The following is a 16852-nucleotide window of genomic DNA, read 5'->3' as shown; positions in this document are numbered from 1 at the left end:
CCCAATCTGATTAAAAAATGGGCAGAAGATCTGAATACACATTTTTGCAAAGAAGACATAGAGATGGCCAACAGGTGCTTGAAAAGAGGTACAAGATCACTCATCATCGGGGAAATGCAAATCAAAACCACAATGAAATCTCACCTCAACCTGTTGGAATGGCTGCTATTAAAAAGACAAGAAATAGCAATTGTTGGTGAGGACGTGGAGAAAGGGAACCCTTGTGCAGTATTGATAGAAATGTAAATTCATGCAGCCACTGTGCAAAATAGTGTGGAGGGTCCTCAAAAAATTAAAAATAGAAATAACATATGATTCAGCAATTCCAGTTCTGGGTATTTATCCAACAAAACCAAAAAACAGTAACAAAAAACATGTGTATCCTTGGATGTTCATTATGGCATTATTTACAAAAGCCAAGATCTGGAAATAACCTAAGTGTTCATCAGTGGAAGAATGGATAAAGAAATGGTGGTGTGTGTGTGTGTGTGTGTGTGTCTGTATCATGGAATATTATTCGGCCATATAAAAAAATAAAATCTTGCCATTTACAACAACATGGATGGACCTTGAGGGCATTATGCTAAGTGAAATAAGTCAGACAGAGAAAACAAATATTGGATGATATCACTTATATGTGGACTCTTAAAAACAAAACAAAACAAACACAAAGACACAGAGAACATGTTGGTAGTTGCCAGAGGCTGGGGGTAGGTGGCGTGAAATGGTTGAAGGGAATCAAAAAGCATGAACTTGAGTTATAAAATAAATAAGTCATGGGGGGAAAAGTAATTCACCATGAAAGTGATTTAATGAGAAAATAAAATAAGTGTAATTTATTAATCTTGGTTGTATTTCACAGGCATCCTGTGAGCCAATATTTGTACAAGAGGTCACAAAAAATATTTCACCACCACCTGTTACCTCTGTGACCTTAGACAAGCTTTTGGAGCTTTTTAAGCCTTATCTGTAAGATGGGGATCATCATGCCTCCCTCAATGGGTTGTGAGATTCAGACAATATGCTCAGCAAGTGGTAAGAACACAATAAATGAATAATCATAGCATTAAAAATTTCTTAAAATACACACAGGTAAACATCTGCATTACAAAAACAATATTTCTAAATGGTTTTATCCTATAGCATTCCTTCAAAAAACCATTATTAACAGCCAACTTTGTATGAGATATTCTGAGGAATTCAAAGAAATCTCTCTTGCTCTTAATCCATTTGTCCTGTTTAAAGATCATAAGGACGTAAATGGTTACAAATCAAGGGATTTGTGGCTAAGTGCCCCAGAAGTAGTGTGTGGGTGGGGAGGGGGACTCCAAGCAGAGAGTTTACTGAATACTGAATGGAGGAGAAGGCTTCGGGAACGAGGGCGTCCCTGACTACCAGGTACCAAACTACACAGTTTCATTCCTCAAACAGCCACTTCCATAAAATTTTCCATCAAATGCACGGACCATAGAGCTGTTCTGAGCGGCGCAGCACAAACAGTAAAGTGAAAGCAGTATCACATCGCAGCATTTCCAGAACATACTTTCTCATTACCTTATTTGTGTTTCGGTAAAGAATGTGGTGAATAAAAGCACCATTCTCTTCACCAATACTCGAGAATTGCTTGATATTTTAGAAGTCTTCCCTTTTAAAATACACAGGTAAAACACTGAATAACTAGACTATAGGTAACTGGAACCCTCATTAACTGGAAATCTCCCTCTTTTGGGGATAAAAGGGTAACAAATGTAGGAAAACACACGAATTTCATTAATTTTTTAAAAAGTTATATTGGCACATGGCTCTGCCTTGGTGCAGATTCTGCCCAAGCCTCCATACATTTAGCACTGTAAAATGAGGATGCATGTTCAGAATGATGACTCTGAGGCATGATGCGCACCCCAACATCAAAGAAAGGCTCATTTCATGTACTATACTGCAATTTTTAAGGTAAGATATCAGCTTGCAATATACATATATTTTTAATTCAACTTATGTTCCAGCTAAAGGGGCTTTCTGGTTAATCCTTACCGAAACTGAAAATTTAATTTAGCAGAACACCTCCCTCCTGAGGCATCCTGATTAATTGAGGGTTTATTGTATCTAACAGAAATGTTTCATATGTGATGTTCCCCTAAAGGCAGATTTCAAAATGGAAATTTGAGTAAAATCCTCGTAGCTTTTCTAAAGTTATGGAGCTCTCTTAAAAGTTTTCCTATCTAAAATGAATTCTTCCCTGCTGCTTATAATCACAAACAATTTAAAGTTTGATCATTTTTATATTTTGGAGCAAGCCGACTACAAGTTTGAAAGTTATACTGTATAGATCTATTACCACAGTAAGTATTCCTGGACAAAATGCATAGGACAGACTGGACAGTGTGTGAGCACACTTCTCTTTAATTTTCTTTTTGCCCTAAATCGTACCCAGCTTTATACTATTACCTCACCTGTTTTTCTTTTATTTAAACAATCAGATAATGCATCGCCATTTCATGAAATCCAGATCATAATTCAGAGCTAGAAGCAGGAGAATTGCATTGACAAGACATAGGAAAAGTTTTTTTTTTTTTGGTTTGTATGAACCTTACTCTTTGTATTTGTGATTTAAAAAAAAAAAAAAACAACTTAATCCTGCCATTTGCTGAGATGAATTTCATGGGTTTCTAGCCTGTCCCCTCTCAAATCTGAAGAAGTAAGAGAAGGTACTTAGGAGTTTGGGTAAGAAATTACCATGCCATCTCCAGACTCCTGTTTCTGGTCCATCCCCCTCCGCTAATGTAGGTAAAATGAAATAGTGAAATCTGCAAGTCCACAGTATTTGTTTTGAAATTCTTACTGTGGGTTCGTAAAGGCCTCTTTTTAGGTCTCCTCACTAATACTCATAGTCCTCTGTTGCCTTTGGCAAACTCACGGAGGTGAGGAATTTCCATCCATCATTACAGATGTGTTAAGAGTCTGCTCATACTGGGTACAGGAGACAAGGTGCTGGAGCTGCTGAGGAAAATCAGACTTTGTCCCTGCCCTCAGGGTGTTTCCATCCATGCTAAGATGGATGCCACAATTAAGAAGCATTACGGGTCATTACCCCAGTGGAATATTCCAGATCCAGAGTACTGATAGCTACTCTTCTAGCCAAACGTCACTGGAGGGCAGGAACTGTGACTTACTCATTTCTGTACTTCCTGTAGAACAATCTCTGTGTAGTAAGTTGGCAATAATGTGCATGAAATTTAAGTAAAGGGATAGAAACAGAACTGTTTATCCCTCACAAACCAGTTTACCCTGCTTTCCTATTGGTGATATTGCCACCATCATCTTCGCATGCATCCACATCCGAACCCTCAGGCTGTATTTGATGTCCCTTCTCCTTTGCCTCCCCACATCCAATCACTTGTCAATTCCTTGTGAGCCTTTCCCCTTAATTTCTCCTACACCACTGCCCATCCATAGACTCCACCTGAGTTTGGGTTATTACTTCTCTGAGTAATGCAAACGTATTACCGCTCTTCCTACCTCCAGGTGTTCTTGGTATGCACACCTAATGAGTTATCCTGCCGCCAAGCCTGGGTGATGCCCACACTTAACTACCGTATCTCCTTGGTCTTATCTCCTCTGGATCCTTGGCTGGCATCCTCTGCTCCACTGAGGCAACTGGGGGCAACAGGATTCCCTGTTCCGTGGAATCCTCCCACATTCCCCCTGTGCTCGGGGTTCTAAGTTCCCTCCACCAGGAATTTCCTCCATCTCTAACTTTCAAAATCCTATAGTTTGTATCATTCAGGGGTTTGGGTAGCAGGAAGGGGAAGGACCTCTAGCTACCTTAAGCAGAACAGGGATTTATGGGAAGGATATCAAGTAGCTTGCAGTGGGGCTGGAGGAGCTGGGAGAAGGGGCGAGAACCAAGCAGGTTAACATCTCTGTAAGGAAGCAAACTGAATCTCTTCTTCCTCTTCCCGTAAGAGCAAACTGAATCTCCTCTTCCTCTTCTCTCACACTCTCCAGTTTCAAAGTCCTGAGTGAGAAGTTTCTACCAGTCAATCCCCGACCATTCATTCTTAGAGGGCTTTTGGGAGGGAGGAGATGGAGAAGCCCACTCTGCTTCCCCCAAGGTCAGCTGGGGGCCACCCTACAACCAGAAAGGGGGCTGGCTGGAGGGCCACCAAAGTTTCTCAAGGTCCACTCCCAATGCCACCACCTTTCATAAAATCTAAAGACTCCTTTGACTCCCCGAACATATTTCACTTGGTGCTTTTCATATCTAGTTTTATATTGGAGTTATTTGTGTCCTGGTCCTATCCTTCCTCTGAGATTAAAATCTCAACTTATCCTTATTTCTCCTGAATTATCTCTCATAATGCCTTACAAATAGAAATATACCAGGTGTGTTTAATTAAATTGGACGTTGAAATAGAAGGTCATAGAAAAGCTGATATGAGTGTTTACCTTGTGCCAAACACACAGTTGAGACATGTTTACATTATCTCACTTATTCTCACAGCTTTTTGTAAGAGTAGTGTTACTTCTATTTGAGATCCAGAGAGGTTAAATGATCTCAAGTCATGGGCTTGTAGGCAGGCTGCAGGCCTCTGAAGCCTGACCCAACACCCTCAACCTTACCTTGGGTTTCCCATGAGTCCAATGAGGGGGCTCTGAATTGAACTCTGAAGGAAGAGGAGGGGGATGAGGAATTCCTTCCTGTGTCTGCTCTATTGAGGTGTGACTATGTGGGGCACAGGGTGGGGAGCAGAGTGACTGGAGTAAATAGCTTATATTGGGACAGAGTCAACAATGAGATTGCTGTGGTAGGACTAAGTTTGAGAGATCTTTGAAAGATAAGTCTTAGGATTTAACGTTGAATTGATTTGGGGGGAAAGGCTTATACCTTTTCTTTTTCTTTTTATTACAGAGAGAGAGAGGAAGGGAGAGGGAGAGAGAGAATCTTAATATGGCGGGGCTTGATCTCCCAACCCTGAGATCATTACCTGAGTCGAAATCAAGAGTCAGACGCTTAATCAACTGAGCCACCCAGGTGCCCCAGGTTTATGCTTTTGCACTTTCAATATTTCATTATTGAAGACATTTCAATAGTAAAACAAACAGGGCATACTAATGGAGTGGAATGCAGAGAGATACATTTTCAGACAAAACATCAGCTTGAAAGAAATGTCTCCCCCATGTTGAATGGTGGCCCCAAAGATATGTTCATGTGGAACCTGTGAATGTGATCTTATTTGGAAAAAAGATCTTTGTAGCTGTTATAAGTAAGGATCTCAAGATGGGATCATCCTGGAATGGGGGGGGGAGGCCTCTAAATCCAATGGCAAGAGAGAAGGGGCCAGAACACACAGGGGATCGGGCCATGGGAAGACAGAGGCAGAGATTGGAGTGATGTTTCCACAAGTCAGGGCATGTCTGGAGCCACCAGAAGCTGGAAGAGGCAGGGAAGGATTCTCCCCTAGAGCCTTCTGAGAGAGTATGCTGACACCTTGATTTCAGACTCTCGCCTCCAGAAGTCTGTGAGAATAAACTCCTGTGTTTTAAGCCATACAGTTTGAAGTAATTTATTAAGATAGTCCCAGGGAAACGAATATAGGCCTCTTAGGGCTCAGTTCCTCAGCTTTCTCAGAAGCAAGCGCTCAAGTCTTCTGCTGTCAGAGAACTTTTGAGGAACTGTGGTGGGCAATGGGGAGCCATGGTTATTTCTTGATCAGGGGTGAGGCCAGATAGATGCAATTTTTAGGAAAACTACAGTGACACTGATATCCAGCATAAATTTGGGAGATGGGAGGAAGTGAGTGACAGGAGGCTAGTTGGAAGGTAGTGGGTGTACTGGAAAAAACACAAATTTTGGAGTCAAGTATGTTCAGTTCTGACCCCAGTTCCTTCACTTACTGTTTCCATTTTTTCATGTGTATAATGAGGATAATACTATCATGTGTGAGTTACAGATTATATATATAAAGAACTAAAAGAAGTTTCATAAGTATTATCAGTAATAATGTAAAAATTTGGAAGGTACCACTGGAAAGGAAAAAGAAGATATAAAGAGCTGTTTCAAGATCACCAGGACTCAGAATCATGAGGATTTAGACTGAGAGGGATCCCAAGGTCATCTAGGGCCCTCTCCTCACTGCCCTTGGGGAGAGCTTGGAAGAGGGAAGGAAGAAATGGAATTGCAATGAAGTTTCTCCCGGGAGCTGAGATGCCTGGTGGATTCTTGGCCAAGCCTGAGACCGTGGAGGAGGAGCTACTTTGGGAAGGAGATAAATTTCATTCTGGACCTGGTGATATTGAAGAGATGATGAGCTGCCCAGAGAGACTGCCGACAAGCTGGGGAACTCTCTAAGGCTATAGATCTGGGAGTTAATCGCTGAACATCCAGACTGAGAGCATACAAAAAATAAATAAATAAAAGTGATCAACTCTCATAAAAAAAAAAAGGCACATATCAGAATAAAAACAAAGGGCCAAATTCTGCTTCTGGAATATTACTGTTAGACACTGGAAGGACAACATGCCCTATAAGGGACAGATATGGAAAGGTCAGAAAGGTAGCTGTGTTAGATAAATGAAGATGACTGAATTTCAGGTAATAGCAGAAATGCCAGGTGCTTCTGAAAACTGCATAGGATAAAGATTAAGAAAGGGACATTAGGTTTTAGATAGAGAATGTCCTTGGGGACTTTACCTTTGTAAAGGAAGGAAAAAGGAAGAGGAGTTCAAGAACGATGATTCAGTGGTGGTTTACAAAGCAGACAAGTTAAAAACTGGGTCAATGTTATTATATGTATTTTGGGTAAACTAATTTAAAATTGGGCCAGACCATTTATTATGATTCTGCTTTCCTTATTAGTAAGACAAAAGGAGGACTGAGGTATCTTTTCTCCCAAGGTCAAAGAGAAGGAGGCTATCCAGATTCCCTGATCTTGGACTCATTGCTGCTCAGTACACTGTACCTACTTCCAACTAGTGACCTACTGAGTGCTCCCTATAGCCAGGAAGGGTGCCAGGGACTGACATAGGAGCTAGGTAAATATGATCTCTCCATTTGTTAGATTTTAGATTGGTTAAGAAACACCTGTACAAGGTTCCACAGTCGAAAAAGCAGATGGTCAAACACTGTCCTGTGACTTCGAAGTTACACTGGTTCTGGTTACCCTACTTGGGTACTTCCTTTTGGGAACAAGGCAGGGGATGAATGATCCAGATCATATAGCCTTGTCGCCTTGGGTAAATTATTATTGCCTTAATAATAATGAGAAGCCAGGAGCCTAAGAAAGAATCTCATTAACATGGATCCAGGCTATTCTGTCAGGAAATCAGAATCATTTGAATAGTAGTATTTCCTTTTGGGAAGCCATATGGGAAGGAGACTGGAGAACAGACATCTGGATGCATGTGCCTGTTATAGGAAAACTTGTCTTTCCCCTTCGTCTTGGGTTTTAATCTTCCACATTTGTTTACAGGTAAGGGCCTACGTGTGGCCAGGTGACTGGACCAGTCCCACTAGGAGTGGTAACTCCTTCGGGGGCCCACATTCTGGCAGCTCCTTCCAGAATTCTGCCTGGTGGGCGCGCTTGAGCTGGACAGCAGGCATGGCAGGCGGCTGGGCTGGGTTTCCTCTCTTCCTCTTAAGAGGTGCTTCCGACCGGAATGATGGAGTACAAAAGTGTCCGTTTGGGAAAGTAAATAGATACAAGGCAAATAAATAAAAATGCCCAGAAGCAATTACAGAAAGGAAGTGACATTTTTATGTAAGTCACTTTTCTGATGGACCACAGGCCTGCTTTGCTGAGAGTGCCGTGGGAATGCTTCCGGGAGGGGGCCGGTCGTCAAACAACTAGAGCGTCGTGATAAGAAAATCAAACAAAAAGAGGATGGAAAGGCCACCCAGCAGTCACTTGAGGCTGGAAGTTGCTGCCTTTATTTCCTCTCTCGTTGGCTCACCCCCATCGCTGCCCCACGCCCCGAGCGGGCAGTTTGGGGAGCGGGGACCTCTCCTCCCCATCGGCGCTAGCCCCGCGCACCCCCCTGGCGCCCGCCGTTCGGGAGCTCCTGGTCTCCAGGCGGTGACCAAGGCCGGCCACGCTGCGGGCCCCGGCGCTGCCTGCGCGCCCCCAGGTGGGTGTCGGGCCCCCGCCCGGCGCGCGGGCCCGGGCCGGCCCCTGGGCGGTGTCGCAGCGCGGCCGGGGAGGAGCGGCGGGAGGAGGAGGAGGAGGAAGCGCACGGAGGAGGCGGGCGTAGCGGGCCGGGGGAGGGTCGCCGCCGCCGCCGCCGCAGCCGCCGCCGCCGCCGCGGGGATCGTCAGGCCGGAGCCGCGCGGCCGAGCGGGCGGCGGGAGGGCTCGGCGGCGGGAGGCTCGCGGCGGCCGGGCCGGCGGGGTCCGCCCGGGCCGGCAGCGTCCGCCGAGCGGCGGGAGGAGGGAGCGGCGCAGACAAAGAGCGGCGCCTGGGCGGGCGCTGAGCGGCCGCCGCCCCGGGACCCGCGCCGCTGCCCTCCGGCGTCGGCGGGCGGCCCACGGCGAGGTAAGCGCTGCGCGCGGGCTCGGGGCGGGGGCCGCGAACTTGGGCCGCGCGGCGGAATTGGCGCGCGCGCCCGGGTAGGGGCCGGGGGGGCCGGTGCCTTCGGCGCCCTGCCGGTGCCCTCGGCCCTGCCGCGGCCTGGCCCCCCGCGGCCGCGACTGCCCGGCACCTCCCGGCTCCGCACCTTCCAGCCCGCCTTCCGGGCTCCCTACGCCCTCCCTCCGGGCCGGCGCTTGGGGGGGGGGGCGGGTGCGCCGGCAGCGGGCGGGTGGGCGGGCGCAGGGGGCCCTGAGCGGCGCGTTCCCGGGACCTGGGACCCCCGGGCGCGTGGGGCGGAGGGGACGGGGGGCGCCCGGCCTGCAGGCTGGCCGCGGCGGGCACGGAGCCGGGGGCCGGCGTGGGATCGTGCGGTGGCCGGGATCACCGTGTCGAGAGTCTCCGGGAAGAATAGACCCGGTTCGCCCAGCCGCAGCGCGGGGACGCGGGAGGCAGAGCTCGGCCCGGAGAACTTAACTGTGTTTATGGCAACTATTTATGATCCCGCACAAAGCTGCTGTCACATCGCATAAAGGAGATCCTCGCCTGGGCGAGGGGCGCTTTGTGATGGGTTCCAGGCTCTGCGTCCTGTCCCAGATTTACGTGACTCTCTTACAACCACCTGAAAGAAAGTTTCTCACATCGCTCTGCCCTCTTGGTTTATTCAGGGCGATTTAACCACCAAGTGGTTCTGGAAGAATTCGGTGTGTGATTTTTAAGGCACTGGAGGTAACTCCCTTGTGAGCGCAGTTAGCGTGGCATTGTGTGGAGGTATCTAATTTGCAAAACGCTTTAATTTGTAGACAATAAGGATCGCCCTGGAAGGTCTGCGCGGGATGCGGGTGGGGGGGGGTGGGGCTGGAGGGGTGGGGAGGTCATTGACTGATGAACCTCAGGCACCTGACTTTAGCATTGTAACAGCTTCAGGGACAAAGCAGGAACGAGTATAGTGGGCCTCTGTCACTTCAGACAATTCCGGTTGGCGGTTTCCCCTTTATTTGGTTTTGTTTATTTTGCCAACAGGTTTAAGGTTGAATCTGCCAAGTTTGTGTCTGCATAATGGGATGAGCAGGCCCCAGTGCTGGGCCCCAGCAACCTAAAAATCTTGCAGGCCCCCTCGTTCCGTTGGCCCAAACAGAAACTGAACCACAGAGGCCAGTGGGCATTGGCTTAGCCCAGGACCTGCAGGTAGGAGAGGCCCTTCCTGGTTCAGGCCCAGCCCTGGCTTCTCCTGGCTTCTGGGAAGGGATTTGGGTAGGAATGAGAGTAATTCGGGTGTGTTTCATACCATTTCATTTGATATTGTTAGCCCCCGTGCTTTTCAAGTCTTAAAATGAATGGAACTGAAATTAACCAGGGCTACTTTAACTTATCAAAACAGATCGAAACTTTGCTTCCCAACACTCTCCTGATGAACTTACCAGGTGTTCCTAGATAGATGGGTAAATTAACAGGATTCAAGCATGTGTGGCGTTTATATGTATAGAAAGAGAATGGTGGTATTTAGTGGATGCATGGAGAGGAAATGGGCTTAACTGGGAGGTGGGGCTGCCGATGTAGGTGTTTGGAACAGGGATTTCCCAAGAAATAGGTGTTAACCGTGCGGGTGAAGCAGTGACCAACAAGGGAAAATCCTACCTTAATTATTTCTTCCCCTGAGGTTGGTTAGATGTACTTTTGATGGGAGAAAAAGGCCGGATGTTTGTGGTCTTCTGGCTGCAGCGACTTGGAGGCTAACATTGAGAAGTTTAAGCAGTGCAGAGCTTGTGGAGGTGCTCGACTCTGTTTGCTGTCCGGTAGGCCTCACCTGGGCTCAGAGCTTCTCAGCTGCTACCTAAACACACCACGGTATTGATCATGGAATTTAGGATGAAATTGGGTGGCAGATCACCACCGGTAGAACTGACCGCTCCATCACCCACCTCTGCCCACTTGTGGAGAAATGGGCCATTTATGTATGTATGTATGTATGTATGTTCTATTTGTAAGTAATCTCTACACCCAGTGTGCGGCTAGAACTCACAACCCCGAGATCAGAAGTCCCATGCTGTGCCAACTGAGCCAGCCAGGTGCCCCTAAACTGACCCCTTTTAAATGGGTGGGGCTTGTGTAAGGCGCATTTCTAATAGCTGTGCTCAGTTCCCAGGCTTTGAGTTTTGCTTTATTACATGCTATATGCTTAAATTCTCTTCTTCCCTGAAATCTGTGACCCTGCCCTGTCATTTGCATTTGGGGATTATTGAGGTTTTCCAACCAACAGCAGATCTTAATGTACATAGTATTTGAGAAAGGCATTATCATCCATATTAAATACACCGGAAATCTTCCTTACATGCGCACAAACTCAATAACGTTTTGAAATACAGTAAAGACTCCCTGATTGCCTGAAATAACCTGGAGTCCTTTACTTGATAAGTTGCATTAGCTTAATTTGCCCTGGCTAAATGAGGCTGTGTTGCTCTCTGGGATACACATGCTTCTAACAGCCCAGACTGACTTGCAGCGTGCGCTGGGGGGGTCTCGGGGACATGGTTCTCCATCATTCAGAATGAGGCTGGCTAGCTGAGGAGCTGAAAATTGCTTGCTGGATCTGCAGGGGAGGGCAGTGGACAGTGTTTGGGAAAACTAGTAAGCTGAACTTTTTTTTCACAAATGAACTGGAAACTCCCCACGACTCACACCAGAGGCTTAGGGAATTAGTTTTCCCATCCAGAGGGATAACAAATGGCGCTTCCAAATTGTTTCTCTTTCTTCAGATGAGTGATGGAAACCCTTCATGGCATGTTTTCAAAGGGCCTACGCTAAAAAAATGCTATCATGTATGTTGTTAAATGCTTGAGTTCAGGCAACTTAGAAGGAGGTCAAGACAGCCTTTAACCAGTTATCAAAAGTATGCAGCTAAAGTAAAAATAGTTTCCTATTTCTTTAGGCCACTTTAGTAACACAGTTTTAAAAATTAGACTGTTCTTTCTTTTCCTGCATTTTACTTTGAACAGATCCCAAAGTATGTCTATTTCTGAAGGTGTAATCAACATTAGCAAGTTATAACCGCCCCCCCTGTGCCCCTAACATGTGCGCACACACACGTTACAATCTGCCCTATGGTTTCTTGTGTTCATACCTTATACACATGGTTCCCAGCAAATACTGACTAAACACATGAATATTGAGTTCTGAGTCTGTCGAGTTATTAGGGCTCTAGGTTGCCACTGAGATGTGAGTAATAAAAGATCGCCAGGATTTTTGTACCTCTGCTCAGAACCTGTGACATTGTGGAAGATTTTGGCCCCAGGATGTCCAGACAATGGGTGAATTTGGTCTGGTGGCCTCTCTAGTTGGTAAATTCTTGGTCAAATGAATCATTTCTAGTCCTGCAGCTAAACTCAAAAAACAAAACAAAACAAACAAAAAGCAAAATAAAAAACAAACCCAGTTGCATTACCACCTGGAGGTTTGGCTCCATATGCTTTTCAGTGGATTGTGTGTGCCAACATGAACTGGAAACTCGGGGTGAAGCCTTTGTTATCCTGGCTTGGTCAGTGGGCTCGTTGGCTCCACCTTACTTTTTTGTCCCCTTTGTATTTTTCATGTTTTTAACAGAAGAAGCTTCAAGTACATTCCGAATTGAAATATTGCAGTTTCCTCTTGATAGTTCTGCTGGTCAGTGGTTAATGAAGATCCAAAGTGCCATAGGCAGATAGAAATAATCGGTGTTAGTACTTGTATGTTAATTTATAGTTTACAAATTGCTTTCCACATGTGCCATCCTGTTTCATATTTGAAATAACACGGTAAAATGGGCTCTGGCCCTTATTTCTGTGTGAGGAGACTAGAGCTCAGGGCCAGTACCAAGGAGGACAGAGCTTGAACTTGAGGGTAAGTCCGTCCCGTTGGAGAGCCCTGTGGCCCTTAGCTGTGTGGCTAAGCAGGCAGTAGCTGGGGAACCCCGGAAGGGTGCTGGGTAGATGTTTTTGTAAGGCTGCTGATCTGCTAGCACGTCGCACTAAGGATGCAGAGCATGACAGACCTTGCGTGGATGCCTTTGCCGTGTGGCAGGTGGGAGCAGAGTCTGTGTGTGAGTAGACTCTTTGAAGGTGAGCCGTTTCAGGGCAGACCGTTTCAGTGAGCAGTTTGAGTTAAGCTTTTGTCCTCGATTCATTACTAGGAGCCAGCATTACCCTGGAAAGCGTCTGCAAGTTGAAGTGTGCTTGTTCTTGCTTACTGTGTGTATCAGTCTGCTCTGGATGCCGTAACAGAACCGCACAGGCTGGGGGCACAACAGAAATTTATTTCTCACACGTCTGGAAGCTGGGAAGTCCGAGATCAAAGGGCAGGCCAAATCAGTCCTGGCTTGTGGAAGGGCACCTTCCAGCTGTGTCCTTGTGTGCCCTCTCTTTTCTGCCCACAGAATGACTCCGCCCCGTACCCTGAACCACTGCAGTCATCGGTGGCTGGACCCTGAATGGCACTTGGCTAACTGTGGTAACAGTACCGAAGTTTATAATCACCTTCGTTTCAAAGACTTCTGTCCGTTGGAGTTGATTCCCTGTTACCCCTTATACTGGTGGCGTCATGCATACCTCTAGCCCTGCATCTCAGAACTGTGCATGCCCCTGTGGGAGGAGGAGAGCGTGGGTGCAGAACGTCCTGTGTGTCTGCTCTCCTGTGGCGTGTGTCCCTGCAGATACCCTTCGAACTGATTATCAAGAGCAGTGCTGTTCTGTTGAAATCTACTGTGGGCCACAGATGGGAGCCACGGACATAACTTTCAATGTAGCCACGTTAAAAATTACGTAAATTTTATAAAATTATGTAAAAAAATGTAAAATAAAAAAATCAATTTTTATAATATTTTTTATTTTACCCAAGAGATCTGAAATATTTTTATTTCTACGTGTAATCAGTGTAAAGCCTTATAAGTGAGATAATTTACATTGTTTTCTTTGTGTGCAGTCTTTGAAATCGGGCATGTATTCTGCATTGAGGGCACATCACGTTCCTTCTTTCTTTGGAGTGGCCAGGAGCCCCGTGAGGCTAGTGACTGCCATATCGCGGAGTGCAGGTGGATAGACTTCTCATGATTGCCGCTTCCTTTATTCTGTACGTTCTAAAATTGAGATAGCTAAAAAGACAGAGTGGAACAAGTTAGAATAATAGTAATGGCAATTATTATTATTCCTGAGTGGGAAAGGTGTAATCTGGGTGGTTATAGGGAATAATGTGATATCTCATGCACTCAATTTTAGAGTGCTAAAGTCAGATTCGATTACATGTAATTAAAATACTTTATATTTTACAAAGATTTTGAAATGTGTTTTGGATTCTAGAGGTTAAATTACCAATTTAAAATAGCTTTTGGGTATTAGGATTCAACATATTTCTGATGGATGTTAAGTACTTGATTTATAAGTACAAAAGCTAAAATCGTATTTTCTTTAGTGATTAGTTTATCCATGAACACACACAGACACACACACAATCACACACTGCAATTACTGTTCTAAGCACTTCATACAAAGTAGTAACTCCTTGAATCCTCTCAAAAGTGTCAAGACACTTCCTGTTTTTATCCTCATAGATAAGGGTACAGAGAAATAGCAGGTTACCTTGCTGAAGTTTCCATAGCTAGCAAACCGCAGGTCTGGAACTCAAACTCAGGCTGACTTTGGGGTCTCTGCTCTTATCCACGAAGCTAGGCCACCATCTCTTCATTAAGATGTATCTGAAAATATGTAAACAGAACCATAAGCTTTTATTAGGAATAAGATTTGAGAAACATTGATGGAAAACCATTGATAAAGAGTGGAGCTTGGATATTGGTTCATTCTGGAACTTCCTTCATCAGCCAAGCAGTGGAGGAAGCCCCGAGCTTGGGAAGGACGTAACGAATAGTTAGAGCCTCCGCTCTCATGGCCGGGGAAGGTTAGCTGTGCAGGGTCACAGGGGATCATGACTGAGCACCCTTGGCCTTGCTTCTCCTCCTAGCCTCTCCTTGCCGTGTCCTGTAGGCTGGTGCTCCTCAAGTGGGCAAACTCGCCAGCTCTGAGATGGGCATTAGCATCCCTGGAGGGCTGGCCTTAAAACTCAGGTGGCTGGACCCACCGCAGAGGGTCTGACACAAAGGTCTGGAGTGAGGATGCCCTTTTCTGCTCAGTTCCTAGGTGACTCTATTCGTTAGGTCCTTCCCCAGCTCGGGGCTTCCTCCACTGCTTGGCTGAGAAAAGAAGGTCCAGAATGAACCAGGTGACCTGTGTTGGGATGGGCGCCTCACATTGAGAACCAGCACGGTGGGGTTTGTAATAGGACACCTGTGAGTGAGGGAGGGTGAGGGGGTGAGTGAGGAGGTTTCTGCATTGGGTAGTAACAGCATTGTAATTCGAGAGTGGCCTGCAAGCCTGCCTCTAGGCACTGTGGTACAGGTCTATGCACCTGGTCCCTTCATATGTGGCTGTGTGGTGGGTCTGGGGACTGAGGAGGGACCTGACGATTCTCTTGCTCCTCCACCTAGCTCCTGAGCCCTTGTATTGTTGGGATGCCTTTTGGGAGGCCACTGTCAGCTGCAGCTGTTTCTTCCTAATGAGTTCCTGTGTAGTAAAGAGAAGGTAGGTAGGGAGGTGCTTGGAGCCCTGGAGCCCAACACACCAAATCCTCTTCTTAGGGGCTGTCAGAGCGTTGGCTGGCCTTCTAGTGGGTAGAACCGAGATAGAACCAAGAGTCTGGTGTCTCTGTTGGGGGAGGCGTCTGTATGTCTGTCCCAAGACCCGGGAACACCGTGGTTTCGGATGGACTACACCTTGGGCAGCTTCTCTGAATTCACAGGCTTAGATTTGCAGTCAGGCTGTTTCTCCTGTGGCCAGCTCTGTATGTAGCATGTTCCAGGAGGAGTAGCGGCAAAGATTTATTTACTTAAACAAGCTTAATAATTCTCCCAGCAGCTGTGGGGGTGGCCGACTAGTAAGAAATGTTACAAGAAGCTGAGGTCACAGTGAGATGCCTAGAAGGTGCTAGTGGCTGTCTTATCAGACAAAGCCCATCAGTGTCGACATCGATTTTCCTTAGAGGATGTGCCTCAGTTTAATATCTTATGAATTTTGGCTAAATATTTAAGGACGTCTGCAAGTCAACAAATATTTTAATTATGTCACTTACGAGTCGGGCTGCAGAAGAGAAGAGCAGAGTGTTTGGCAGCCGTGTCCATTTTAAGGACGATCACTTTAAAAGCTTGTTTCTCCGGGGCGCCTGGGTGGCTCAGTTGGTTAAGCGGCTGCCTTCGGCCCAGGTCATGATCCCGGGGTCCTGGGATCGAGTCCCACATCGGGCTCCCTGCTCTGCGGGGAGCCTGCTTCTCCCTCTCCCACTCCCCTTGCTTGTGTTCCCTCTCTCGCTGTGTCTCTCTGTCAAATAAATAAATAAAATCTTAAAAAAAAATAAAAATAAAAAAATAAAAGCTTGTTTCCCTGTTTGCAAGTCTATTGGTGTTGGGTGGGGGTGATGGGGAGAGGTCTGAATGGGTGATAAACAGCCCTCTTTCTGCTCTGAGTGAGGGAAGCCAGCTTGGGGACATTGCCATTAAAAACTGCAAACTGCTTGAGAATTTTTAAGAGATCAAGAAATAACAAGGGATTCAGGGAGTTATTTTAGAGACGGTTTCAGGAAATTTGATACAGGTGAAGGGTGAATTTTCATCAAACCACTTAAAAAAAAACCTATTTAGGAATAGAGTCTGGCAAGACAGAAAAGTAGATTTTTCTTTACATTCTCTTGGTTCTCCCCTCCGTGTTTCACACCTTTGCATGTGACTGACTTAATGTACACCGCCATCCTGACCGTTTTTCTTCAAGTCTGTTTTACATCTGTCTCCATACCTGCCCTCTGATGGTTTTTTCCTTTGTATGCTTCCGGTATGGCCTTCCTGGGCCATCCCTAGCTTGTAGTTCGAAGCTGCCCCCGCTACCCCTTTATTAAGCCCTCTGTCCTGCTTTAGTGCCTTCCCCTACTTTTCTTAGTTGGTCTGTTTTATATGGTTCAGGAGATAAGACCCAGTGGCGACTGTAAACAAACATTGCCATTATCCTCTAAAAAAGAAAAAGGGGAGTGGGGATCACACACACTAGGCTGTCATAATTTCCATTTCAGAGCATGCCTGGGTGGAACCGAAGCTCACTTATGTATCACAGGTGAACGCTCAGGTGTTGAATACATCGAGGCTTAAACTTGATTGTGCCAGCACTCAGCGCTGGTCACGAAAGCTGATTCCATCTACCAACGAAGAGAGGCAGCTCCTCTTTTCC

The 16852-nt window shown here is 46.3% G+C and overlaps 1 protein-coding gene across 7 annotated transcripts in view; it reads left to right on the top strand.

The window, feature by feature from the left end:
* Positions 1-8319: 8319 nt before the first annotated feature.
* NCK2 (NCK adaptor protein 2) overlaps positions 8320-16852 on the top strand; it is a 145365-nt gene continuing 136832 nt past the window's right edge. For 4 of the 7 annotated variants that reach the window (XM_081833322.1, XM_081833320.1, XM_081833319.1 and 1 more), the window contains exon 1: positions 8320-8528. The gene's annotated coding sequence lies outside the window, so the exon portion shown is untranslated. Of the gene's footprint in view, positions 8529-9432; positions 9750-10361; positions 13624-16852 lie in introns of those variants that run through there. The other 3 variants (XM_081833321.1, XM_081833317.1, XM_031019199.2) reach the window with 3 other exon arrangements.

The sequence above is a fragment of the Leptonychotes weddellii genome, chromosome 10 (genome assembly GCF_054177405.1).
Source record: "Leptonychotes weddellii isolate Sample4059 chromosome 10, ASM5417740v2, whole genome shotgun sequence".
Lineage (NCBI taxonomy): Eukaryota > Metazoa > Chordata > Mammalia > Carnivora > Phocidae > Leptonychotes > Leptonychotes weddellii.
Note: the sequence above shows the minus strand (reverse complement) of the source record. Positions and strands in the feature narration are given on the sequence as shown.